At 40.0% G+C, this 27,220-nt stretch overlaps 2 long non-coding RNA genes across 2 annotated transcripts; one reads left to right on the plus strand and one right to left on the minus strand.

The window, feature by feature from the left end:
* Window positions 1-496: 496 nt before the first annotated feature.
* On the minus strand, window positions 497-3,763 carry LOC124378144. Its single transcript, XR_006924163.1, has 3 exons — window positions 3,338-3,763; window positions 1,309-1,655; window positions 497-532 (listed from the first exon to the last, which is right to left on the minus strand). It is a non-coding gene; the product is annotated as an uncharacterized LOC124378144 (long non-coding RNA).
* Window positions 1,577-26,705, plus strand: LOC124378145. The gene is made up of 4 exons (XR_006924164.1): window positions 1,577-1,714; window positions 1,823-1,876; window positions 13,518-13,630; window positions 26,524-26,705. It is a non-coding gene; the product is annotated as an uncharacterized LOC124378145 (long non-coding RNA).
* Window positions 26,706-27,220: the final 515 nt, after the last annotated feature.

The raw sequence follows: 27,220 nt of genomic DNA on the forward strand, positions 1-27,220 counted from the left end.
ACACTTTACTGCCACTGAATCAGCACAGTGCCAAATTAGCCTGCTCACCTTCGTCCTGCTAATAAACGTTTCACCAGGAAAGTAAACGTATGCGCAAAACTACTTGGACACCTGACTTTTCCAGCCGTATGTTGTTTTTTTCTCCGAACTGTCACCTCAAAGTCTGAGGTAAACAATTGTATAGGATGTCTTTTGAAATTTTTAACTAAAAGACCCAACATGACAAGGCATCTGTGCACAAAGCTAGCTCCATTAAGATGTGATGAACATAAATATAGATAATAGTTTGTGGACATTGCTCTGTGTTTCTTTTTGAGCATCCCATTCCAAATGAAGTCCTCATTTTCTGTTATAATAATTACCACTCTTCTGGGAAGATGTTCCACCAGATTTGTTCGAGATTTGTCTGGGATTCATTCAGCCACAATGTTGATTGTAAAGTCAGGTACTGATGTAGGTGTCAGAGTTCACATTCATCCAGAAGGTGTTCAATAGGGTTGGAGCTCTATAGCAGGAGATCCTCCACTCCGACCTGTGGAAAGAATATATTCATGGAGATGTCTTTGTGCATTTCAGGCTAAACAAAAAAGAAATAACAAAGAAATGCTTTAGGCCATAAGCGTCAGGAATGGTTTTGTTAAAATAACCTCAACCTTTTCCTCAAAATATTTCTCTACAGGGCATTTAGCTACTTTGCAGTGTTAGCAAAACAAAGTAGTTCGGCTGCTAGCTTACTACACTCAGCTACCTTATATTAGGACCATGGCATGCATTTATGTTGTCCTACTTCCAAGAGGCTTTATTTTGATCACCAAGGGCGTATAAGAAAGTCAGTCTGAGGTAAATAATATAGCCGACTAACTCAATTTGTACTGATAAACATGAACATATCCTGTAGAATACAGACCTGTTGGATAGAAACATACCTGTGAGGAAACAAAATAGGCTAAAATTAATTTTCTGTCCTCCTACTTTTTCTTTTCGAATGCTTAAGTGTTAGGGCTTGTGCTATATACAGGTGTGAGCTTTTATACCCTGACGGATCTTTTAGAGCCCACCATACGCTAAGGATGCATTCAAAAGTCAATCTGAGGTCAATAATATAGCTGACTAACTCAATGCGTACTCACTAATGAACGTAAAGAACGTATACAGTAAAATACAGAGTTTTTTTTACCACACAAGATTTGACCTGTGAGGTAAAAAGTTACCTGTGAGGTAAAAACTAGGCTGAGATTGAGATTACGTCCTTCTCCTTATTTTTTCTAAACGCTTTACACAGGTGTGAGCTTATATACGCTGACGTACCTGTTAGAGAGCATGCCGTGTTTTGAGCCCCTGACAGCCCTGTAATGACATTTCGCTGTTCCTGGCGCATTAACGTGAGCATAATTCATTATTCAAATACCATCGAGATACGCAAGCGAGAGAGAGAGAGAGAGCGAGAGAGATGTGTTACAATGGCATAATTACATTTTATTTTATTATTGACTTTTATGCAGAGCTAGCAGAGCTCCTGAAATGAGCTTGGGAACAGATTACTCGTCTCCCAGAAGATACGGACAGGCACGGATGAGATAGTCGAGCCATCCATCTTCTCTCCTCCACCTTTCTTTAATTATTGCTTCGACGTTCCGGGATTATCGTCTCAGAGGCTGCGAATAAGAAGAGGATCTGGGGACCAGCGTTTATTAACATAACAGAAGAAAAAAACGTACGAGACGTGATCGGACCCCTGCGAAGGGAGGACCCGTGGATTTTCTTGCTTATGGTTTAAAGTGTAATAAAAGTTTAACAGTATTTTCTTTTCCTTTTTTTACAGCTGTATGGAAACTTCAGAAACACTGGGGTTCAAATAGCAGGAGCACAAATCACGGTAATCAAAATTTGCTTAAAAGCACATGATTCACTTCCTGCTGCCTGTTTTTTTCCTGTTGAGTCAAAAAAAGATGAGAGATGAAAAACTGATGACGAAGGTTCCAAACAAATGCACGACAGCATTCAGACAACAAGAGTTGAGGGCCTTGTTTACGGGCCCAGCAGTGGTGCTGAGATTTGAACTTGCAATCTTTCAATTTAAAGTCCGATGCCTTAACCACTGAGCTACCACCTCCCACTGCTTCATTTGTTGTGTCTCATCTTAAATATCCTAAATACCACAAACCAGATTTTATTGGAATGGATCCAGACGCTTGAAAAATATTCAAACCTTATTCTCCCAAACCGTTTAGCATGGTACAAATCGAACGGACGTGTCGCTACGATGAGATGACGGACGTCACGACCTGCCACTAGCATTTCCGTCCTTAGTTTCCATGACAGTCGCAGAGACAGCGTCGGGGGCATCAGGGCTGAAGCAAAGTGCAACCGCGACCAATTTGCGTAATTCATTTAAGCAGAAATGCTTCCTCGCCTCAAATTAAATTTTAACACGGATTCCTTCATGCGTTTGTACGTTTGTACACAGCAGAAATTGAAAATCAGAAGTGTTCTTTTGTCATCGTGCGTCTACACTTCGGTGCGCTTTAATGGGCCGGACAGCGTAATTGGCAGATTGTGTTATGTAACGTCGTAGCGTATTAAACTCCTCGCGGCTAGCTTTCGCATTGTCCATTTTGGAAACACACGTCACTGCACGTTAGCTACAACGGTTGTAACATACACACCGCTGTGCATAAAAATTATCTGTACAATGTTTGAGGAAACAAATCAAATACTTGTTGATTATTCTGCAGCAACAACCTTTTTTATTTCTGTTGCACCAAAGTGCTAGCAATGTTTTATTTTTAAAAGTTGGAATCGTTTTATTTTTTTAAGCGCGTAAATTTATGTGAGTAATAAGGCATTTGTTTCATGATTCGTTCAGTAGTTACACTTTTTTACAAAACAGACTCAGGAAAAAAGTTTTCACAATCAAATGTTTATAATTTACTTTAAAAAATTGTTTTATAAAAAAATAATTTTTGAGAATTTTTGCCTTTTGACAGATAATTAAGAAATACATTCGATTAGACGAACCCCAGCATAGGGGCTGTTAAGAAATCAAACACTAATCAATTGTTGTTTTGTTATATAATTCCATGTATTTACCTCTAATAACCACTAATATTTAAACAAAATAAAAACACCAAGTCCCCGATAAAAACCTTGAAACGTTAACTGTCCTGGCGATGTCCTAAATAATGTTAACCACTGGTGACTCCTTCCTTAAACACTAAAATAAACCTCTGTCCACCGTATTTCATTTGTTTATACGGATTATACATCCCCTGTTACTATAGCAACCATAACGTTAACGAGTAATTACTGTCCGACCAATCATAAAACAGAATTCCACCTGTTATTCCTTCTTTTTTCCGATGCGGTTTTGAGGTTATTCCTTGAATAATAGAGCTCCGGAAAGGACTAGCGATGACAGCCTGACCTTATATCGCTAAGCGGGCGAGCTAGCTGGCTCCAGCCTCGCCGCTTATTAAGGAATGACAGCCAGAAACAGCAGAGACATGGAGACTCGTCATTAGCGAAGCGTCAGGGAAGATGTTCCTCTGATCTGACATGACAAGCGGTGGAAAAATCTCTCTCTCTCTCGCTCTCTCTCCGGTTCTGTTTCTTGCTAATCACGGAGTGAGGAAGAAATAAATAACTATCAGAAATAAATAACTAGTAGAAATAAGGGCTTCGAAAACATGCAAGAGCATCGACTTTACAGCGGTAGGATAAAAGAACAAAGCAGTGCCTGTGTGTGTGTGTGTGTGTGTGTGTGTGTGTGTGTGTGTGTTTGGGTTTGGCATCTGAAAGAGGAACAAGAGGAACTCTGCCACTAGCGAGCAGGTGAAAGAGAAGATATCGGGTATCGCACTGTCTTTCGGAGCGCCTGCGTTATGATTATTAGCAGCTGCAGTGCAGTGCTAAGAGCTGTGATTAATGACTCCTGAAGTGAGTCGAACCCCCGCGTACTGCGCTAATGAATATCTCCGCGAGCAGGCTAGCAGGCTAAAGCCCTGGTTAGCTTGGCACGGGGAAGATCTTCTGTGTCCAGCTTCAACGTTAGATTCCTCAGGGAGTTAAAAGCAGTGTGTAAAAAACAAAGAGTAAGAATTGCAGTGCAATAAGTCACAAAAGCATTTTTGCTAGCTCAAACATTAGCATGTGAACACTAATGGAACCAGCTGATGGAAATAAATTACCTTCTAGTTGATTTGTTGGGAAACAATTTTAGCACTAGTCACGAATATGAACAGAAAACTTCAGAGAAGCAGAACCATCAAAAAAAAAAGAATAATTTTTGTGTTTGTTCTTTTACCTCAGAAATATGATCTATTGCCATTCTTAGGTGTTTCTGTAACACCTTTTTTGACCATGATACATCGCCCGGGAGCACAGAGGGTTAAGGGCCTTCCTCAAGGGCCCGAGGAGTGGCAGCTTGGAGATACTTGGGCTTGAACACCCCGCCCTGGGCCACAAACCCACCAAGGCTCCATTCAAACGAACACTTCTGCTGATGAGAGAGATGTTTAGCATTTCTAGTTTGTCCCCCCGGGGCCAGAGATAGTCACATATTGCACGCAGGCCACCGCTGTACCCTTAAACAGCTGTCCAACAAATTCACGCTTTCAATCTATTGCCAGATTCGGTCTGACCCAGAGCCGACTCTTAAACTCGATAAACACGGATGACACGCTGATCAAGAAGATGTTTAATTGTTGCTTTTGGCTCCATGGTGCGGCTTTTGATCCGTTCCTCTGAAGCTCCTCGGGTGCTTAGACTAAACAAATATACGTTTTCTCATTGTTTTCGTCTGTCTCTTCTGTCTTCGATCGAATGGAAAATGCACCGGCGGAGTGATCGATGGTCCTCGCAGCCAATTGGAACCCCTGTGAGCCACAAAATTGATTTCGCTTAAACCAACAGTATTGCCGAAGTTCTTCGTTACATCGAATAATTCTTTCCATCTTCTGTTGCGTACAGGGAAGGACTCTCTGTCCATCCAGAGGCTGAAGGGCTCCAAACCAGATGTTGCACCGAAAGGTTTAATTTTCCGCCATGATACGAATCCCGGGCAAATTACAAAAGATGCGCGCATTGGCAAAAAAAAGTCCTTTCTTTTTTTTTTTTTTGCAGAACGCTCCTCGGGAACCTCGCGCGAGTTATGGTGTTATCATTCCATCTTGACAGCGCCTTATTATTTGGAGGATAGTCAGCTCTTGGATTGTGTTTCATTCCGTGTTTCCGAAGCCCTGGACCTGCTGTGCCCGCTCATAACCAAGTGACTTTTAGGACTTCATAAGTTGTTCCCAGGAAAAGCCACAAGATTTAAACTGTAATATTAGACAATGTCTTTATAGAAGCCAGAGCCTTCATGTTGTGAAGTTTGACTGAGAAGATATATATTTCATTTTTTTTTTTGGAAAGGAATTCTTTTTTCGGAGTGCATTCGTAGGTTAAGGATGGAAATGTAACCCTTTGAAATCTGAATTGCGATTGGTCACAAGGCGTTGATTAGAGCTAATCGAATTGTACAGAACTTGTATGGAATGTTCTCCATATCATTTTCTATGATATATTAGATATAATCTCAGTAGCTCCTGAATGCAGAGCTCAGAAAATCGAATGAAGCAGGTGCGTAACCCGACTCTGCACTTACCCTGGACCTCAGTTGATATATATGTTTTTGTCTTTGTTTTTAAACTTTTGTGAGGTTCCTACTAAAGTTGGACTTCTTCGAAGAGTGTCATATTTTTCTATGAGAGAATAATCCCAATGTGAGGAATTAAGAAAGACCTGCAAATCATTGAAATCCCCAGTCGAATCCCGGTGCAAAATTTGTTCCACGTTGACGATCTTTCTGTTTCCAAAATAAAACAGTGTAAAGCAATTAATATACAACAAATAGGGAAATGGGATTTTGCAGAGTCTCCTCAGGACTGACAAGGAAATCTCCATGTTCTTCTAACGTTCCTGCAAAAATAGAGAGAATTCCAAGACAGGAGTTTGATTGAATTTGACTTTGTGTTAACCCCGACGGCCCCATGAACGCACCGTGCTACTTGCCCTAGGACAAACCGACAGGCTTTCTATAGAAACCAGCTCTGTGCTGGAATTTCGCCTGCACTTTGAACAAACTTGGACTAAAAAAAAAAGAAAGAAAACCCCACCAGTGTACAAATGTCAGTGAGCAGTATGCGTAGGTATTACCGTGGTCTGTTTGATCCGACATTAAACATAGCAGGCCTACGTCTGGAGAACCCGATCTCCCCGTTCGGCGACCCTGACCGATATTAAAGCCTTTTCTCATCCTTTCGCAATAACAGTATCAATGTGGATGCTGATATGTTGTTTTTATTGATGTGTTTGATTCAAGAAAATTGAAAGCATGTTCCAGGGATTGAGCAACTGCGATCCAGAGAGTTCTCACTGCTGCGGCTTTACCCCTCTTGTGTGCTCACTGACGTTTAGCAATTGCTTCTTTACTTACAGTGAGGAAAATATGTATTTGAACACCCTGCTATTTTGCAAGTTCTCCCACTTAGAAATCATGGAGGGGTCTGACATTGTCATCGTAGGTGCATGTCCACTGTGAGAGACATAATAAAAAAAAAAAATACAGAAATCACAATGTATGATTTTTTAACTATTTATTTGTATGATACAGCTGCAAATAAGTATTTCAAAACCTGAGAAAGTCAATGTTAATATTTGGTACAGTAGCCTTTGTTTGCAATTACAGAGGTCAAACGTTTCCTGTAGATTTTCACCAGGTTTGCACACACTGCAGGAGGGATTTTGGGCCACTCCTCCACACAGATCTTCTCTAGATCAGTCAGGTTACTGGCCTGTCGCTGAGAAACACGGAGTTTGAGCTCCCTCCAAAGATTCTCTATTGGGTTTAGGTCTGGAGACTGGCTAGGCCATGCCAGAACCTTGATATGCTTCTTACAGAGTCACTCCTTGGTTATCCTGGCTGTGTGCTTCAGGTCATTGTCATGTTGGAAGACCCAGACTCGACCCATCTTCAATGCTCTAACTAAGGGAAGGAGGTTGTTCCCCAAAATCTCGCAATACATGGCCCCGGTCATCCTCTCCTTAATACAGTGCAGTCGCCCTGTCCCATGTGCAGAAAAACACCCCCAAAGCATGATGCTACCACCCCCATGCTTCACAGTAGGGATGGTGTTCTTGGGATGGTACTCATCATTCTTCTTCCTCCAAACACGTTTAGTGGAATTATGACCCAAAAGTTCTATTTTGGTCTCATCTGACCACATGACTTTCTCCCATGACTCCTCTGGATCATACATGGTTTAAGCAGGGGAACCTTCCGTGCCATGCATGATTTCAAACCATGATGTCTTAGTGTATTACCAACAGTAACCTTGAAAACGGTGGTCCCAGCTCTTTTCAGGTAATTGACCAGCTCCTCCCATGTAGTTCTGGGCTGATTTCTCACCTTCCTTAGGATTATTGAGACCCCACGAGTTGAGATCTTGCATGGAGCCCCAGTCCGAGGGAGATTGACAGTCATGTTTAGCTTCTTCCATTTTCTAATGATTGCTCCAACAGTGGACCTTTTTTACCAAGCTGCTTGGCAATTTCCCCGTAGCCCTTTCCAGCCTTGTGGAGGTGTACAATTTTGTCTCTAGTGTCTTTGGACAGCTCTTTGGTCTTGGCCATGTAAGTAGTTGGATTCTTACTGATTTTATGGGGTGGACAGGTGTCTTTATGCAGCTAACGACCTCAAACAGGTGCATCTAATTTAGGATAATAAATGTAGTGGAGGTGGACATTTTAAAGGCAGACTAACAGGTCTTTGAGGGTCAGAATTCTAGCTGATAGACAGGTGTTCAAATACTTATTTGCAGCTGTATCATACAAATAAATAGTTTAAAAATCATATATTGGGATTTCTGGATTTTCTTTTTTTAGATTATGTCTCTCACAGTGGACATGCACCTACGATGACAATTTCAGACCCCTCCATGATTTCTAAGTGGAAGAACTTGCAAAATAGCAGGGTGTTCAAATACATATTTTCCTCACTGTATATTCTATTATTGATACGTGTAAAAACAAATGATGATATCTACATTTTATTCACTATTACAGTCCTTTAAATGTATGATGTTATATATATTTATATATAATACGAAAAAAATCATTGTATCATTGTCCTTAGTGTTGTCATACTCTTAGCATGCCTGCTATTTAGCCACATTTTGAATATTTGCTAATTCTTCTTTTAAAAAAATAAGAATTCGACCTTGTTACTTTCAAACTAATTAAACGCAAAATATCAGAAAATATTTCATATAGGTTTTATAAACCTTCATGTTGAATGAGAATTTTTTTTTTCTTGATTATACCCTAAAGCGACTATTTCTAGTTTGTTTTTTTTCTGTTTTTTTTTATTAGCTACAGATTACAGTACTGTATACAGGATGTGGTGCTAGCTTGGTGGTTAAGGCATTGGCCTTTGTCTTTAAAGGTCATGAGTTCAAATCCAAACCACACCAAGCTGCCACTCCTGGGCCCCTGAGTAAGGCCCTTAACCCCCATATAGCTGCTCAGTTGCACAAATGAGATCAGTGTACTGTAAATGTAAACATATCATTATAACAACGTACCAAATATCGGTACATTAATCTGATCAAAAGCCCAATAATGATGTTCTCAGAGGTAAAGATTCAGCCTCAACCTCAACTGCCACCACAATAAAGCCTTTTGATCTGAACCTGGCCACCCCATTCCTATTGACCAAGAAGTGTATTATATGATGTATTTGATCTCCAAAACCTTTTCATTCCCATTCTATTGCCACCATATGACATGACAAGCAGGTATTAAAAAATATATCTCATCCTCTCATGGGTCCAAAAGATGAAATCCTGCCTTGGATAACAAACGAATGACATCACAGAGAGCCAAGTAATATCATATCATGTTATTAATGATTCCTGTGTTGTATATGTACGCAGAGGTTCCTGTTAGCTAACCAAACTTCTCCCGGCATCGCTCAAGATTAGATTAATACCCGAATGTGACTGTTTGACAGACTCCTTCTTCCAGTTATGGATGAGGTTATTTACATGGCGCATGATGAAATCCGGGAGATGGATGTCCTACTACACATGTGGCTGATGTTGTAAAAGAAATCATTGGCTCATTGACTAATCGAATGTGCAAGGAGGCATCGTTTTTTTTGCCCCTTTACAGAGAGAAAAGTCGAGGGAAAGTGAAAGCTGTTTGGTGGTTGCAGACATCTGAACTTTGGCTGAACCCCAGTTTTTAGGATGCTGCACGAGGATGACGCGTTCGGGTTCGAATCTGAGCGGCTGACATCGGGCCGATGGAAAGACATGATATCTTATTTTTCTGAGCTGGGCTGACACAAATTCCACCCCATTATTATTCTCTCATGGCTACGAAAAAAAAAGAGTTGTGCTCTGGAATTGAGGCACTCCGTAAGCAGATGTGGGCAAGGCAAGGATGGCTTTTGCTTTTCATTTGGATAATTTGTTTATCCTGATGGGGTGAATGAAGATGTTCTGGGAAGGAGATTCTGAAGGGAAGTCCAGTCCAGAGTCTTCAAATTAAGCAAAGAGGACTCGTAAGCATGTGCATGCAATTCAAGCTGTCAATCTGAAATATAAAGCATGTGGACATGATGGTTCATAGTAGGAAGAAAAAAAAAAAAAAGAGTTCCTCAAGCTGTACACAACAATCACAACGGCAACAGAGCTTGTCCTTCTGCTGATGCATCATTGATACAAATTCTTTCCCAGTTAAGGCTTTATCCCGATTTGGGGTGTGGGAGATCCAGAGCATATCCAGCAAGGCTGGAAAACACAAAGGAGGGATGGGACCGCAGTTTGACAGTCACTACTTTATCCTGGTCGCAGTGAATGTGGAGCGTTAGCTCGGAAAAACTAGACACAAGGCGGGTCACCAGTCCATCATGGGCAACATGGACACACTTTTATCTCTAGGTTTCCATCAGGAGCCATCAGTCAACCTACCTGCAATCTTTTGGGAGAAAATTATAAGAAAAACCTACTCTTTACAGACAATTTACTCTAAACCAAGCTCAAGCTCAAACCTTGCAGCTGTTGTGCCATTGCTAATCTATGTTACAGGCTCAAAGAAAGCATGGTCCAGGGTGGGGTCTGATTAGTACTTTCAGGTAAACCCTAGAAGGAATCCAGTTTTGCCTTAGTACGCAAGCATCGGTGCCATAAATCGGATTCCGGTGGAGTGGAAGAATTGAACATTGTGTGAGAACTTGTAAAGCCGTCTAGATGATGTAGGGAAAGTCGTCCATGATTGTCCTGAGGTTACTCATTTTGTCTAAAAAGTAAACAATTGCATGCTTTCAAAGATTGGAATGGGTCGACTGAAACCTTTTAGCAAGGAGCTTTCGGGCTGCACTGGCTCCATAACTAGAATCAAATATGATTCCACTCAAACCTCTAGGAATGGCAACGAGGCAAGTGAGGTTTTGCAAATTACTGGAAATTAGCATAACTGCCATGTTTCATTCATCAGAGGAGGACTTTAATGATTTCTACTCACCCCCCCGTTTGCCAGGCTTAGCTGTGTTCGAGAGCCAGCGGTGAACCCCATGCAGGTCGAGGCAGCTTGTACGGATTGATATTGCTCACAGCGTAATGCGGAGCAGATTTGCTGACGAGAAGCTCATCGCAATTTCCTTTCATGCTCATCGTCCTCCTCTGAAGCCTCTCGAAAAACATGCATAAGGAGACCAGATGCAAACAAAAAGCCGCGCTTACATATGTGTACACATCCCGTGGTCGCAGTCGACAGTTATTCTCACACTTGGCCAAATGTGAGGGTCTCGATGTGCTCGCTCTAGTGAACAACTCGTGTCTCTTCGGCACCTTGTTCCGATGATGGTAAAATTAGTCCTGAATAAAAAAATGTAAAAAAGGATGTGCTTGAAGACGTTTTAAGAGGCAAGACTGGTAGCCACATGAGGCTGTATCGTAATATGCCAAACATGCATGTTTTTTATGGCATATCATTGCAGATATGTTTATAGATTGGTGGTATAGCGAGCAATCTGGTGAAGAGATCAGGAAACACCATGACATTCCAGGCTTTCATAGGCTGGAATAAGTGCAGTGGTCGAATCGGCTCCAGCGCACGCTCATATGCAGGAAGGCATCTGTTACTGATCTGTGTGGTTGGTAAGCAAGTCCTCATAAACATCGCTCACCAGTTCATTAGCAGGGTGTGTGTGGGTGTGTGTGTGTGTATCTGTGTTTGTAGTGTTGATAATCTACCCTGATGAATGCTGTGTGGCAGTACCCTGCACAGTTCCTCTGTCTTCAGGACTCAGTGCCTGGGAATTACCCTACAGGCAGTAAATATTTCAGTAGATAGTGAACAATGCTTCAGTCTCCCGAACTACCATCCGGTAACTCCAGCGAATAACGGGTCAGAAAGTCAACACAATCGAAGTGCGGTTTATTTTTAAAACACTTACCAAACCTGCACTTTTCCAGTAGTTCATTATTTTCTGCAACTGTGTGTGGAAAAAAAATTGACATCTGTGTTCTCAGTCATGATATCATCAAGGTCTGTTCCCCCCGTACAGCCCTATAAAACGCTTTTGTCTGTTCTGCTATGTTAAGCAATTTGGGACAGATCGGTTAACAAGCCAAAAAAAAAATTCCACAGGCCCGATTTCGAATTTGGACGCAGATACATACAGACGGCGAGAGTTCCAGGCCTGACCGTAAGCGGATATCGGTCTGTCATATTAATATAAATGTTGCGCGCATCATTTCAGGGGATTATCGGGCTCAGGTGTCAAAAGTTGTAATCCTGGTAATGGATGAGAAATGAAAGTTTAGAACCCGTAAGATTGACTTCTCAGAATCTGTTTTGAAAATTGAATTAATATTTTATTATTATTAGTAGTAGTAGTAGTAGTGGTGGTGTTTATAGGACTGTGGTGAGACCTGAGATGTTGTATGGTTTAGAGACAGTGACATTGAGTAAAAGACAAGAGGTGGAGCTAAAGGTAGCAGAGCTGAAGATGTTGAGATTTTCGTTGAGAAATTAGTTAATTAGAGGGACAGCGCATGTAGGACGGTTTGGAGACAAGGTGAGGGAGGCGAGATTGAGATGGTTTGGACATGTGCAGAGGAGGGACATGGGGTATATCAGTGGGAGAATGCTGAGGATGGAGCATTTATGGATAATGAGGGAAAACATGCAGGTAGTTGGGGTGAAAAAGGCAGATGTAGAGGACAGGGGGGTATGGAGACGGATGATCCGCTGTGGCGACCCCTAATGGGAGAAGCCAAAAGAAGGAGAAGAAGAAGTAGTATTGGTGGACAAAGTACGCAAACGATGTACTTCAGTTAAAGTAGAGATCCAGGTCAAATATGAATCCAGTAAAAGTGTCCCTTTAATTTTTCACTTGAGTAAATGTACAAATGTATTTGCCTTTAAATCAAAGTACAATGATTTATTATGGCTATAATGTTCCTATTATCATTTTTGTCACAAGACTCTTTACTTAATCAACTCATAGAATAATATTATTGAGTCAAACACTCACTGATTTCTATTCAAATGATCATGAGCCCAAAACCTTTTCATCTGCTTCCATAAAATCGCACAAATGAGGTCACGTGTGTTGTGGTGAGTTCGAGTCTGGAGTTTCTTCATCATTTATTCTCTCTAAATGTTCTGCTTGCTGTTAAACTGACGCTGAACTGTATGTTGGTGATCAGTAGATACACCAAACGCCGATCGAAACAAGTTTAAAACAGAGATTGTGGTCTTTTTTCACACTTTCTCTTACTGTGTCTTTTATTCGCTCACTTTCTCACTTTCAGTCTTTCTCTTTTTCTTACTGTCTGTCATTCGCTCAGTATCTCACTCTTGCACTTTCTTACCTTCTCTCTCTTTCTCTCATTCTCTATCCCTTTTTCACTCTTTTCTCACTCTCTCCCTTATTCTTTCTCACTATCTCACTCTCTCATCCTCTCTAACTCTCTTTCTTTTCACATTCTCTCACTCTTTGTTTCACAATTTATCTTATTGTATCTCTCATTCTCTCTCTTTGACTCTTTCTCTCTCACTCAATCTCACTTACCCTCTCACTGTCTCTTTCTCACTCTCTTATTCTCTTTCTCGCTCTTTCTCTTTTTCACTTTCACTCTTTTCCTCACTCTCACACTCCTCTTTCACCTCTCTCTCTCTCTCGATCTCTCTCTCTCTCTCATATCTCTTTTTAACTATCAATTTATTTATTTATTTATTTACCTTTTATCCATTCAACTCACTTGAGTAGATATTAAGGAAAAATTGCACGTTACTTGATATAAGAATGGTGGACACATCACAACTGTCACAATAAAGGAATGTTGAAAAAGTTACTCTCCTTCTTCTCTCTCTTGTCTTATAATGAGGTAAAGAAACTGTTGATCTTGCTGTGTTTCCCCCCTTTACTTTGTATTATTTATATAGATGTGCCTGTGGGATTTCAGATAACGGATGTGTTGTGGAGACAGCGAGCTCGGCTTCACGTACAGGCCACTATTAAAAACTGAAAGGCTCATATTTTCACTATCAACAAGGCCCGGACGTCATCTCGTGTCTGGTAAGCCGAATACGGACTCCAAATGAAAATCATAAATTTCTAGTATAAAAGTTTTTTTTCCATTGTTGTAAACAGTTTCTCTGTGATATCGCACATCATTTATTGCTCATTGGTATTACGGGTGGGGGCGGGTTGGGGGCTTTAGAAGAAAAGAAAAAAAAGATTTACAACCGTGTAACTAGTAATGTAATTATAAGCCCTTTTAGAGACAAAATATACGGTTATAGAACTCGCCACAATTTTCCATATGTTGCTCTATAGGACAGAGTGTGTCCTTACTCCCGGCTAGTTATCAGCTTTTTACATATGGTTCAACTTTGCACCCTCTCTTCTGTGGGGCCTGAACGCTAACACACACGCACACGCACACGCACACACACGCACACACACACCTGGGTTTCATTACCACACTAAGCCGCCCATCGCGCTAGTGTAAGATAGGGTTATCTCAATCAGCCTCAAAACGCTGGTAGCCGGGAGAAAGTAAACACACCAGGCCCCGATGGAAAGACAGAATTCCGAGCGCGTACCGCAAAAACCAGGTGAAATGGCAGCAGCGTGGTGTTGAGCGCGAACACTGCAGCTTAGCTCAGGATTTAAAGCAATACCCTCCATGTACTCGTGCCTGTTCTGCTTTTGTGCCATGCCGAATATGTAAATATGGGCCTTGATTCGAAGAGACGTTTCACCGCAAACGTCTAGACGGCTTTCTGAAAACAGTATGCTGTCAGGGAACTTTATATATATATATATATATATATATATATATATATATATATATATATATATATATATATATATATAATATTATACACTGTATGGACAAAAGTTTGTGGACACCAGAGCTACTTTTGATACCAGCTACCTACTTTTGAAGGTCCCATACCACATTTAGTCCTCATCTCTTTTGGGAAGATGTTCCACAAAATTTTGTAGAGATTTGTGCTTCTCAAAGGTTTGAGGTTGGGTACTGATGTAGGTGAGGTGAGGAGGCTTGAGGTGTCGTTCTAATTCATCCCAAAGGTGTTCAATAGGGTTGGAGATCTATAGCAGGAGATCTTCCATTCCAAACCCATGGAAATCAGATCTTCATGGCACTGAAGTGAAGGGAAAATTTCATGGCACAGCATTCAAAGACTAGAGACTAAAGTTCTATACAATCGTGTGGCTCTGACGGGAGGTGGCAATGATTTATAATTTAGGGGGAAAAAAACATATGGGTGGAAAAAAATTTAATCTGGTGTCCCAATACCAGATACATTTTTTTATTTTTCCCCACCCATATGTTTTGTGTCCCAATACCAGATTTTGATCACACAGTGTGACATTCAAAGTGTTTCTTTTTTTCAGCTAGTGCATGAGACACTTTTGAGAAGTTGTATTAGTTGGTCATGGGTGTTCTAAACTATGCCGAGCGTAGCGAAACACTTTCGCTGAACCAAACACTGTCTTTTTTTTTACCCTGTCTCAACTCCACCCCCCCAAACACACACACATAGTTTTGTCAGTCACAGCAGGACTGTCATCATTTGTCGTGCTGCTTCATGCTTCATCCCCACTTGACCCTAACGACCCCCTGAGAGGTCCCACAAGGCCGCACTCTGGGTCCTAGGTAAATTCTCCTCATGCTCCCAGACAGGGGTCAGTTGGAAGATTAGGGGCTCTCAGCGCTGGTCTGAGGCAAGTGCTATAGCTTAGCATGGGATTAAGTTTCTTCGGGTAATTGACGGTATTGGGAAGGTGAAATTGGCTTTCGGTTGCTGATCGGCGCGTATCATCCGGACTTTTGGGACGAACATCGGAAAAAAGCGTCCGGGTTACAATTTTTTTCCACTTATGAAGATTGTGAGAGGAGTATTGGGAAAATGCTGTGTGCCAGTACAATTCCCATTTTAACCAATCATGTTACAGAAACATGGTTGATAAGAATGAAGACCATCTCAGAGATTCTCAGGCAGAATGGTGCAAATATATATATGGAAAAGTTGAGGTGAAATAACCACTGTTTACATCTGTGCTGAGCAGAAAAGCATCTTAACAACCCCAAAACTGGGGGTACAACAAGAGTCTGACTCCTGTCAGTCAAAAACAAGGATGCTAGCCCTGCCTAATGCTAATCTCCTAAATGTAGCATCGTTTTTTACATTGCTAGCAGAGGTGGATTATCATCCCACCATTCAAACTTTCCATATATGGACAAAAATGACACTGTGGGTTTAAGAATGGAAAGATTTCACACTTCCTGCAAATCCAGATGATTCAACGGAAAGCAAGGGCTGAGAAATGCTCTCTGTAGGTTAAATCAATGCAGATGTATCTCCATGCCACACACACATATGCTGACACACACATGGACAAGCACACACATTCACACCCACATGCACACACTCACGGACGGACACACACACACATGGACACACACATTAAACAGACTTTGCTTGTTCATACCTTTTGCACACACACAGGTGAGGTGATATTGTGATTAGGGATGTAACGGTACATGTATTCATACCAAACCGTTTCGGTTCTGGAAATATGATTTGTAGTGCGTTGTAAAACTCTGATTTTGTTTTGTGTTTTATGTACAGCTTTAAGATTCTCTCTTAAAAAGGAGAAAATCCTGACAATTCCGCATATCGAGAAAGTGAATAAATGAAGGATGGTATCGTTAGAAAATTAAATATTAAATGTAACACACACAGACACACACATATATACACACATCTGTGTTTCCCAAATGGGCTCTAACAAATGTAAACTATTTATTTTAATTCTTTCATTTATTTTATTTAATTTGTGCCAATTTAATCGATTACTCAATTTAATCAATATAATAAAAAAGTGTGTTGCATTCATTTGATTTATTATGCTATTTTCCATTTTGTTTACTTATTTTTTATATTATAAAATATAATAATTTTAAATTGCTTAAAAAATGTAACCTGATGATGTTCACAAACGATAATAATATAAATTTTGTTAAATAAAAACTATAAGCAATTTTGTGTTCTGCATTTCTTCCCCCAACTGTCCCGAAATTGCACCGAACTGTGATATAAAAACCGAAATACGCACCGATGTGTGAATTTTGTTTACCATTACATCCCTAATTGTGATGATGAGGTGATATTGTGTTGTTGATGTTTTGAGGTGTTGTGTGAATGTTGTGAGGTGATGCGAGGTGATGTGAGGGGATGTGTGGAATTTTTGTGAGGTGATATTGTGGTGGTGTTGATGTTGTGAGGAAGTTGTGAGGTGATATTGTGGTGGTGATGATGTTTGAGGATGTTGTGAGGTGATATTGTGGTGGTGATGATGTTTGAAATAAATAGAAATAAACTATAGCTATAAAAAATAAACTTGACGTGATGTTTGAAGATGTTGTGAGGTGATATAGTGGTGTTGATGTTTTGAGGTGTTGTGTTAATGTTGTAAGGTGATGTGAGGGGATGTAGGAGATTCTTGTGAGGCGATATTGTGGTGGTGTTGATGTGGGTGATATTCTGTTTATAATGATGTTGTAAGGTGATATTGTAGAGGTGATGATGTTTTGAGGTTATATTCTGTTTATGATGATGTTGTAAGGTGATATTGTAGTGGTGATGATGTTTTGAGGTTATATTCTGTTTATGATTATCATGTTGTGAGGCGATATTAGGGTGGTGTTGATGTTGTGAGGTGATATTTTGTTTATGATGATGTTTTGAGGTGATATTGTAGTGGTGATGATGTTTTGAGGTGATATTCTGTGTATGATGATATTATGAGGTGATATTGTAGTGATGATGTTTTGAGGTGATATTCTGTTTATGATTATCATGTTGTGAGGCGATATTAGGGTGGTGTTGATGTTGTGAGGTGATATTCTGTTTGTGATGATGTTTTGAAGTGATATTGTAGTGGTGATGATGTTTTGAGGTGATATTCTGTTTGTGATGATGTTTTGAAGTGATATTGTAGTGGTGATGATGTTTTGAGGTGATATTCTGTTTATGATCATGTTTTGAGGTGATATTGTAGTGTTGATGTGAGGTGATATTCTGTTTATGATGATGATGATGATGTAAGGCGATATTGTAGTGGTGATGATGTTTTGAGGTGATATTCTGTTTATGATGATGATGATGTTATGAAGTGATATTGTAGTGGTGATGATGTTTTGAGGTGATATTCTGTTTATGATGATATTTTGAGGTGATATTGTGGTGGTGTTGATGTTGTGAGGTGATATTCTGTTTATGATGATGTTTTGAGGCAATATTTAAGTGTTGATGTTTTGAGGTGATATTGTAGTGGTGATGATGTTTTGAGGTGATATTTTGTTTATGATTATGTTTTGAGGTGATATTGTAGTGGTGATGATGTTTAGAGGTGATATTCTGTTTATTAAGATGTTTTGAGGTGATATTGTAGTGGTGATGATGTTTTGAGGTGATATTCTGTTTATGATGATGTTTTGAGGCGATATTGTGGTGGTGATGATGTTTTAAGGTGATATTCTGTTTATGATGATGTTTGGGGGCGATATTGTAGTGTTGATAATGTTTTGAGGTGATATTGTAGTGGTGATAATGTTTTGAGGTGATATTGTAGTGGTGATAAAGTTGTGAGGTGATATTGTAGTGGTGATGATGTTTTTAGGTGATATTTTGTTTATGATGATGTTGTGAGGTGATATTCTGTTTATGATGATGTTGTGGGGTGATATTGTAGTGGTGATGATGTTTTGAGGTGATATTTTGTTTATGATAATGTTTTGAGGTGATATTGTAGTGATGATGTTTTGAGGTGATATTCTGTTTATGATGATGTTTTGAGGTGATATTGTAGTGATGATGATGTTTTGAGGTGATATTCTGTTTATGATGATGTTTTAAGGTGATATTGTAGTGGTGATGATGTTTTGAGATGATACTGTAGTGGTGATGATGTTTTGAGGGGAATATTTTGATTTGATGAGGTTGTGTTTTGATGTTGTGCAGTGATGTTTTGTAGAGAACAAAGACGGTGTTCCAGTTCCAGTATAATGAAGAGACATGTTCAGGAACCTTTTGGGATTAACACAAACAGAAGAAAGTTTTTTGCGTCTTAGCTTTGTGAGAGATGCTACACACTCCTGTGTCGGCTGTTGGGTGTGTAGATGTGTTCACTCTGCAGGCGTTCAGAGTGAACACACACTCTTCAGTTCATCATGACTGGGTAAAGTTGTTTTTTTGTGAAATGATGCGAGCTGCATTCACATCTGGCGGGGAGTTCAGGAACGCCTCCGAGCCCGAGCCAGCGTCTCTGAACAGCTGTGTTTCCAGACCCCACATTGTTTTGTTGCTTTGCATTGATTTTTTTTTTCCCTCTTTTTTTTCCCCTCTCACCAGTTCCCACGTCTGCACTTTGATCCCTCTGGGATTATGTGTAGAGATTCTCAGGGAAGTGTGTGCACCTCCTAATCAACTCTCAGGACGCTGCAGAGACACTTTCTAATCTGATTATTAAACACACACACACACACACACACACACACACACACACACACACACACACACACACACACACACACACACAAGATTTACATTCAGCTTCATTTGCACTTCTACACTACTTTACTGTTGCATCCAGGATTCCTGAGTCTGTCTCTACACACACACACACACACACACACACACACACACACACACACACACACACACACACACACTTTATAAAGAAAATCCTTATAAAGAAAATCACAGAAGTGATATTTATTATTCATTAAGAAAAAAAGATATGCCGATAGATAGATAGATAGATAGATAGATAGATAGATAGATAGATAGATAGATAGATAGATAGATGGATAGATGGATAGATAACTCTCTCTATCTCTAGCTCGCTTTCTCCTTCTTTCTCTCTCTCTAACTCTCAAACTTGTTCTCTCTATCTCATTTACCTTATTTCCCCCACTCTATCTCTCTAATTCTCTTTCCCTCTCTACCCCTCTCTCTTTTCCCCCTCTCTCTATCTTTTTAATTATCCCCTCTCTATCTCTTTCTTCTCTGTTCCCTCTCTCTATATCTAAAGCCCTCTCTCCCTCTCTCCCTCTTTCTATCTCTCTAACTCTCACTATCTCTACCTCTCTCTCCTTTTATCCATCTTTCTAAATTTTTAACTATCTCTCTATTTCTCTCTCCTTTGTTCCATCTTTTTCTCTCTCCCTCCCCCCCTGCATTAATGACTCGAGTCAGAGGTGGTGGTTAATGAGTGGACGATCGACCTGTTGCCTAATGTGTACACTAATGGAAAAACGGCGCATTAGAGCGTGTGCAGCTCATAAATAAATTCCCCCCAACACCCCCCACCCCACTATATGATCAGCTCATTAGTGAAGGAATGTGGAGCGTACTTCATTAATCGATCCGTATAGATCCGGGCAAGTTTGGGAAAAGAAAACACAAGGGAGGAATGTCAGGAAATAAAAGAGGGAGGTTGTAAGCACTAAGCTAGCACTAGCTTCAGTACGGTAGGGTTTCTAGGAGTCTCTTAATCATTGGAACATCACACACTGTAATATTACACACAGAAGTATTTCTAAAGCATGCTATTGCAGAAGAAGAATCAACCCCCTGGGATGTTTCTGTTATCAGGATGTACCCTCTGGGATATTTTATACAACAATTTGTCAAAAGTCTTTATTTACTAATGCACTATATGGACAAAGGTTTGTGGACACGTAACCATATGATCTTTGAACATCCTTTTCACATTGAGTTTCAATTTGCTCTTATAATTAGATCCACTCTTCTGTGCAGATGTTCCACTAGATTTTGTGGGGATTCGTGCTCATTTAGTCACAAGGGTGTTAGTAAATTCAGGTAGATAGCAGGAGATGTTCCACCATATCCAACCCATGTAAAATATATCTTCATGGAGCTGACTTTGTGCACAGGGGCATTGTGATGCCGGAACAGGTTTCCTAGTTCAAATTAAGGAAAAATGTAATGCTACCAGTTCTAAAGTTGTGCTAACAGTTTGGGGAAGAACCACATGAGTTGAAAAGTCAGGTGTCCCAATACCTCTGCACATAGAGTGTATGTTTTTTTCATCTATTTATAGTTATAAAGTCAAAACTCATTTGTCGTATACCTTACTTTATCAACAACTACATTTTCCTCTTATTATGTTCCTCTCTTCAGTGGGTTGTTATCTGATTGTGATCACCAGTTCTGTGTTACGTATTGATGAGATTGCTTAGATGCTTTTGTCTATATCTTTTTTCATAAACCAACTTATATGTGAATTCTGAAAGATTTTCGCATGGAGCATTGAACTCACTAATAAGCTGACCTCATGAACGCCTTGTCCCTCATGTCCCTAATTCCTGTCACAGTTTTGAGTTTGTTAAAGAGAAATAAAAGGTATTAGTGTGTGCGTAGTGAGTGTCAGTTAGTTAGTCATTAGTAGTCATATCCAGCTAACAGCAATTAGCAGTATTAATTAAAGATGCCACTAAATAGCTCCTTCCTGAATCATTGTACAGCTACTGAAGAAAGAAAGAAAGAAAGAAAGAAAGAAAGAAAGAAAGAAAGAAAGAAAGAAAGAAAGAAAGAAAGAAAGAAAGAAAGAAAAATGTGTGTAGCATGATCTATATGTTTGTGTGTGTACATAATTGTGTACAAGTGTGTATGTGTTTGTGTGTTGTATAGTTCACAAATGTAATTCTAGAGTAATAAGTACTGAAAAAACAAAGAATGAAAGTAAGAAATTTGTGTGTGTAGAATGATATGTTTACTTGTGTATGTGTGTACAATACAGTATGTGTGCACATGTATGTGTTTGTGTGTTTTATAGTTTACAAATGTAGAAAGAAAGAAAGAAAGAAAGAAAGAAAGAAAGAAAGAAAGAAAGACCACCATATCCTATTTTTAAGGACCTTTTTAAGATCCTGGCTCCTACACCAGGAGCTCGCTGTCCAGGCCATGGGCCAGAGAATATATTCCATTCAGCTGAAGATGTTTTGTTTTCATCACATTTAATGTTTGCTTTCGAATGTTCCTAACTTTTGTCTTTCTGATATCCAGCCGTGTCCCAAATATCTCACTGGAATATTTCAAACAGTGTCATCTTCAAGTTTATTACATTTTTAATAAACAATGGTATTTATATCCCTTAACTCTTTTACGAGATGTTTATAATACGGTTTGGATGAATAGTGCTTCAAAAATCTTTCTTTCTTAAGTACTTTTTCTAATATAATATACTTCAGTTACAGGTCACATTAGACCTCCAGCTCGTCCCCACTACGGTTTTAAAATGAGCTCAAAAACATACAGCATTTGCACAAAGATAGTTTTACATATTCAGAGTTGGGTTCTATACAAAATCCCTAGTGTATAGTTAAAGCTTCAGAGGCTGCAAAATATTTTCTGGGTAGAAGGTTCAAGATCAAGATCATGGCCCTGGACTATGCTTCCCATCAGCCACTGCACCATCACATGACTGGGTCACGCATCACTAATCGCTTACACATTTGTGTTTACACACTGGTTGTTGGATCATGTGGTCTCTTGACTTTTGTTGATCGTTTACTGTAATTGAATGGAATGCAATTGTTTAGACTCCGGAAAAGAAAGTGTGTTAAGGATAAGCTGACCTTGTGTTTATCTGCTGCATGTAGGGCTCACTTTAGGTTCATTTCATGGCGTTCTCCTGGAGAGTAGTGTATCTGATGATGTAGATGAACAGACAAACAAAGAGATGTTTGTGTATGTGTGTGGTGTGTGGTGTAATTCTTTGGTGTATGTGTGTGTGTGTGTGTGTGTGTGTGTGTGTGTGTGTGTGTGTGTATGTGTGTATTTGATGTGTATGTTTGTGTGTGTTTGTGATTTAGGTCTTTGTTTGAAGTATATGCGTGTATTTAGTGTGTGTGTGTGTGTTTTATGTTTGTATGTGTTTGGATGTTTGTTTGCTGTGTGTGTGTGTTTGGTGTATATGTTAATTAATTTGGTGTGTGTATATGTAGTTGTTTGGTGTGGTATATGTGTGTATTTAGTGTGTGTGTTTGATGTGTGTATGTGTTTGGATGTTTGTTTGCTGAGTGTGTGTTTTCGTGTATATGTTAATTAATTTGGTGTGTGTGTATATGTAGTTGTTGGGTGTGGGTAAATGTGCGTGTATTTGGTGTGTTTGGGTGTTTGTTTGTTTGTGTGTGTGTGTGCGTGTGCGTGTGCGCGTACATGCGCACATATTTCGGATGTAAAACTGATACAGTTCCATCAGCTGCACATGATCAGTGACAGATGAAGGCCAGCTATGTCACGTTCTACAGAGCGGGCGCCAAAACTTCTGCTTCTTCTGCCTCCAGATCTGCGGCTGATCATCAAAGGAGGCACATTTTTGAATGTTCAGTGACCAACAGCATGGGAACAAAATCCATATTTCCTCTGTGGGAAAATAATCATCAACCCACTTCCTGTTTCATTTTATTCCTCTTATACCACAGTGAGGTGCCAATTTTTATCCGTTTCTAGTTACGTGGTACAGAAACGTCCAAGAAACATTCGTTTCCATCACCAGCGTAACTCCTCTGTAACGGTGATTTTGCAAAACGTCCAAATGTTTACAAAGCACTGATACTGGAGACTCCTTCCAAAAATGATTACAAAATACATCACGTTAACAGAACAGCTCGGTGATTTCTCAGTGACATCTAGCTAGTGTGTGTGTGTGTGTGTGTGTGTGTGTGTGTAATTGTATGTATAATTGTGTGTATATATATATATATATATATATATATATATATATATATATATATATATATATATATATATATGTTGTATAATTGTGTGTATACAGTATATCTAGAAAATATTCACAGCACTCCACTTTTTCCACATTTTGTTGTTATAGTTTCATTCCAAAATGGATTAAGTTCATTATTTTCCTTACAATTATACAAACAAAACCCCATAATGACAATGTAAAAAAAGTTTGTTTGAAATCTTGCAAATGTATTTCAAAGTAAAAAACTAAAAAAGTCACATTGCTAAGAAATAGAAAATGTTCACAGCCTTTGCTCAATACTTTTTTGAAGAACCTTTCATGGTATGATGCTACCAGCTTGGCCACCTATTTTTGGCCAGTTTCTTCCATTCTCCTTTGCAGAACCTCTCAGGCTCCATCAAGTTGGATGGGGAGCGTCAGTGCACAGCCATTTTCAGATCTCTCCAGTGATGTTCAAGTCTGGACTCTGGCTGGGCCACTCAAGGACATTCACAGAGTCATCCTGTAGCCACTCCTTTATCTTGGCTGTGTGTTTAGGGTTGTTGTCCTGTTGAACCGTCACCCCAGTCTGAGGGGAGGGTCAAGGACGTTTCTGTACATTGCTGCATCTTTCCCTTGACCCTGACTAGTCCCCCTTTAAAAAACATCCCCACAAAATGAGGCTGCCACCATAATGCTTTACTGTAGGGATGGTAATGGCCTTTTGGAAAACTCCAGGAAGGCTGTCATGTGCCTTTTACTGAGGAGTGGCTTCTGTCTGGCCACTTTACTATACAGGCCTGATTGGTGCAGAGATGGTTGTTCTTCTAGAAGGTTCTCCTCTCTCCACAGAGAAACACTGGAGCTCTTTGCGAGTGACCATCAGGTTTTTGGTCACCTCCTTGATTAAGGCCCTTCTCCCCCCATCGCTCAGTTTGGCCGGGCGGCAGCTCTAGGAAGATTCCTGGTGGTTCCAAATTTTTTCATTCATGGATGATGGAGGCCACTCTGCTCATTGGGATGTTTAATGCTGCAGAATGTTTTCCATCCAATTCCCCAGATCCCCCAGATTCCCCAGGTCTACAGACAATTCCTTGGACTTCATGGCTTGGTTTGTGCTTTAACATGCACTGTTAGCTGTGGGACCTTCTATAGACAGGTGTGTCCAATCAACTGAATTTACCACAGGTGGACTCCAATCAAGTTGTAGAAACATCTCAAGGATGATCAGTGGAAACAGGAAGCACCTGAGCTCAATTTTGAGTGTCCTAGCAAAGACTGTGAAAACTTATGTACATGTGTTTTTTATTTTTTATAAATTTGCAAAGATTTCAACCACACTTCTTTCACGTTGTCATTGTGTGGTGTTTTTTTGTAGATATTTTGTGAAGAGCTGTAAATACTTTCCGAATGTACTGGATGTGAATAATTGTATGTGTTTAATTGTGTATGTATATGTGTATAATTGCGAGGGTGTATAATTGTGTGTTTATAGTTGTGAGTGTATTTGTGTGTATGTGTTGTATGCGTGTGTACAATTGTATGTGTACACGTATAGTTTGAATTACATTGTACAATACAAATGATATGCAGTTCCCATCTTCCACCAGTAGGGACAGGAATAACGCTATGTAGCTTAATCATCTCCACTATTAAAATATAGAGCACATTTGTTCTTAAAGCTTTATTGTGTATCAGGCGAATTTTATTCGCCCGCATCTGTTTCACTGAGGCATTCCTGTGCATTCACCTCTTTATACACACACACGCACACAAGCACACACACACACACACACACACATACACGCTCTGTGATTCCGACACAAATTTCTTACACATCCATGAAATGATTTACTCTCGAGCAGCAGTTGTTGCTCCGTGCATGTCTGTTTTCTCAGCCTGTCTTGTTGTGAACACAGACACACACACACACACACACACACACACACACACACACACACACACACACACAGAGTGCAGGAGAAGCTTAGCATAGCATTCCTAGGACCACACATCTTGCAGACTGTGTGAAAGGGGCTTCCTCATGCTCCTCCTTTATACCATTACAGTTTGGCCATTGCTCCGTGACTTTCACAAACTCTGGGGCATTTAATTGCTTGTTTGTTGTTACTATTATTATTAATATTATTATTATTAAAAGCAGTGCATGTGGACTGGCGTATGCTAACTGTGGCACCTGTAGCTACAGCTTCAGAAAGTGAACGACTGAATGATTAAAAGTTTGTTTGTACTTTGCGCTAGAACCAAGCGAGGTGCAAGCATTCTTCGCAGTCAGGACAATGCTTGTGCAATTGGCACATTGGTACTACCCTTCCCACAAGCCATTGCGCTAAGTCGCGTGTTTGGAATCGCACCTGATCCACACTAACAACTGATGAGCACTATGAACGTTTCACTGAATTTTGATATGTCTTTCACGTTTGTCATCCATGCAATTTGCTTTTGTTTACGTTCAGACCTCCGTCCCATAGTGTTTAGTTTGTTTCGTTTATACCAAAAATATCTGCGCTTGCATCCACATCCTCGTGTCTTAAAACGGTACCATACGTTAGCTACAAATAATAGTTTCTTTGAGGTTGGAAATGTTATAGAGACTGGGAAAAATCTTGCAAAATGTTTTTTTCAATAAAAAACTAGCTTATTAGCGCTAGCAAGGCTTGTGAGGAAATGTCTGATTGTAGCTGCAACAAGAAAGTGTTGACGTTTCTAGCATTAAACCAGGATGTAAAAAAAATTCACACACACACACACACACACACACACACACACACACACACACACACACACACACACACACAAAGATGGTCCCCAAGTTATAATGGTTCGACTTACGATTTAGCAATCTTATGATGAATACAATACAACAAAATTGTAAATATATGATATTATTGTTTCACAGTAGGCAACCATAGCAGCGTAAGCTCCACCCTCCACTCCAAAACCAGCCCTCATCCACGCGCTCGCGGCCACATGTATATACGTATAGTTTATACAGTACGGTACTGTCAATTGCTCTGTTCTGCTAATTTGCTACCCTGTACTGATCACCATATTATAAGTATCTAAATACTTACTTACATTTACTATATATATATATTTACTGTACTTGTGTGTGTGTGTGTGTATGTGTGTATATATAGATTTTATACAGTCTTCCTGTCTGCCAGGAGATGATGTCACGGCTCGGGGTCAGCCGTGTGCTAATTGAATATGATAAAGCGTTCCCTGCTCTCACCTCTTGTTTCGTCACCCCGGGACCCGACCATACGCTGGCTCACACACCATCCTGGAGGGATGGAGCGAGGAGGAGGAGGAGGATGGGGTGTCGGGGTTTCTGAGGTTTGTCTGTTTGAAGTGTGAGAGTTTAGTGTTCATCCTGCGCACTCTGGAAGCGGTAAAGCGATACCACGTGTGAGAGGGGAAAAAAAAAAAAAACAGGCATCTCGACCACCCGGTGCATTTAACGATGATAGCATATGATGATGATGACAATACTGTCCATTGTGTGTGCATTTATAACACACAGCACTGAGACGTAAAATAAAAAAAATAATGACAGGGCCTGGTGATGTAAAAACTTGTCTCTTGGACATTCAGGGACATGAAATGTAGCTGTAAACAGATAAAAAAGTCGTTCTTTAACGAGTAAAGTAAATGGCAAACATACAAAGCAAACACTTCACTGTATCACCACCCCAACCATCTCTCATACTGTTGATTATTTTCCTGTATCAGCACAATCTGTCATGTTTTATCCCACTGTAGGTGCATCATTTATCCCTCGTTATTTATAGGGACAAGTCTGGAAAAACAATCGCAGCAGATGTCCGTGAGATC

The sequence above is a fragment of the Silurus meridionalis genome, chromosome 24 (genome assembly GCF_014805685.1).
Source record: "Silurus meridionalis isolate SWU-2019-XX chromosome 24, ASM1480568v1, whole genome shotgun sequence".
Classification (NCBI taxonomy): domain Eukaryota; kingdom Metazoa; phylum Chordata; class Actinopteri; order Siluriformes; family Siluridae; genus Silurus; species Silurus meridionalis.